This window comes from Anneissia japonica, unplaced genomic scaffold (assembly GCF_011630105.1).
Source record: "Anneissia japonica isolate Jap-2015-1 unplaced genomic scaffold, ASM1163010v1 scaffold674_len412849_cov176, whole genome shotgun sequence".
Classification (NCBI taxonomy): domain Eukaryota; kingdom Metazoa; phylum Echinodermata; class Crinoidea; order Comatulida; family Comatulidae; genus Anneissia; species Anneissia japonica.
In genome coordinates this window covers 1-1,648 of record NW_022753836.1, presented here as the reverse complement: position 1 = coordinate 1,648, position 1,648 = coordinate 1, and the positions used below count along the sequence as shown (strand labels likewise).

The window sequence follows — 1,648 nt, the reverse complement described above, 5'->3', positions numbered from 1 at the left end:
CAGTTTTTTGGTCTTGATAGGATGATAAACTAATAATTTTTTTTATGGGGCCTTATTTTTAGTTAGGATTAATAATTTTGATAATTATTTGTATAGACACTTCTGAATACATCATCCATAAATAATTTAGTGGTTGTGGGTGTGTCCAGTACCTTAAATTATGCTTAACATTCTCGCCTAGGCTAGAGAGAATTGACTAGGCCTAGACTTGGAGGAGTTAAAGGTCAGGCACAGGCATGCAGCATGATCCCTCATGCATGGTGTATGTCGTCTAGCTGCATTGCAAGATGCTTAGACAAGCTTAAACATGTTTTTAAATCATGATTACAGAGTATTCTTTCATAGTCACACACTTAATATGTTCTTTAGCTCATATATAGCTGACTTACCGTTCAAGGTCATGCAAATAGTTGCTATAACAAAGGCTGGACATTTTCTGAATATTATGATTTTTCGAAAGAAGTTTGGCGAACAATGCACGATTGGTAAAGGCTTTTGTACACGATTTTCTTTACATTTGACACAACTAGAGGGCGTTACCATAGGGCCTGTCTTCGATTTTATTTTTTTTCTATTTATTCGCAATTTTTTTAAATGACCCTTAAAATTAGGCCACGCCCCTAAAGTCTTTCTTATATTTTTATAAAAACATATTGTTTAAAAAAAAAATCAAGCTTGATATAATAAAATTATTTATTTCTGAACAAGTTGATACCAACCATTCTCCAATCAGATGAATAGAAATCCTCCGAACGAGCCGACAAAGTTTGCAGGTAGTGAACTGCCAAAGTTACCCTGCATGCCAATGTTACCCCAGTTTACGGTATGTAGGTGTATGTGTATATACGTGTGTGTATGTATGTGTGTGTGTGTATGTATATGTGTGTGTATGTGTATATGTATATATGTGTATATATATACATATGTATGTATGTATGTATATGTATATATGTGCATGGGTTGTACTGTTTGTGATATACAAATCCAGTTTCACCAACCATTATTTATCAACTCTATGTTTATCGTTATTATTATTATTACTATTATTATTATTACTATTATTGTTATTATTTTATTATTCTACTACATTATTGTTACTGTTAATATTAATGATTATTATTGCTTGAAGTATTAATTTTTTTCTTATTATTATATATTATTAATTATCGTTTTATTTTCACTATTAATCGTATCGATAATCTTATTACGTGTGTATCGGGAACAGATTGATAATTTGTAGTTACTGTTGACTGTTTCCTGGTGTGTATATTGTGTATATACATATTTTCTGTTTCTCTAAAACGTTTAACGCTTCTTTTCCAAATTGTATATCTCCTAGACAGGAATTGCTAGTATTGACTAAACACATATTGTTTTGCAAATTTTTTACCCTAAAGCATACCGTATCTTGACCATAAAACCTTCTTTTTTTCTCATATTTTTTATCTTATACTTGTCTGTTTGTTGTGTATAATTATGTGCGCAAGTACGGGGACGTCAAATGTACACACTGCAAAAAGCTTTGATCGATTATCTGATATTTTATTTAATCCTTACTCTACATCTAATAAACACTTAATTGGTATTGATCCAGATTTAAATTTTTTCGACAACATGAGCTTGTCAAACCATTATTTACCTTACGAAT

The 1,648-nt window shown here is 30.8% G+C and overlaps 1 long non-coding RNA gene across 1 annotated transcript in view; it reads right to left on the bottom strand.

Annotated features, from left to right (window-relative positions):
* The window catches only part of LOC117122960, a 2,474-nt gene extending 1,947 nt beyond the window's left edge, over window positions 1-527 (bottom strand). The window contains exon 1 of the long non-coding RNA XR_004447781.1: window positions 390-527. This is a non-coding gene — a long non-coding RNA (uncharacterized LOC117122960). The remainder of the gene's footprint in view (window positions 1-389) is intronic.
* Window positions 528-1,648: the final 1,121 nt, after the last annotated feature.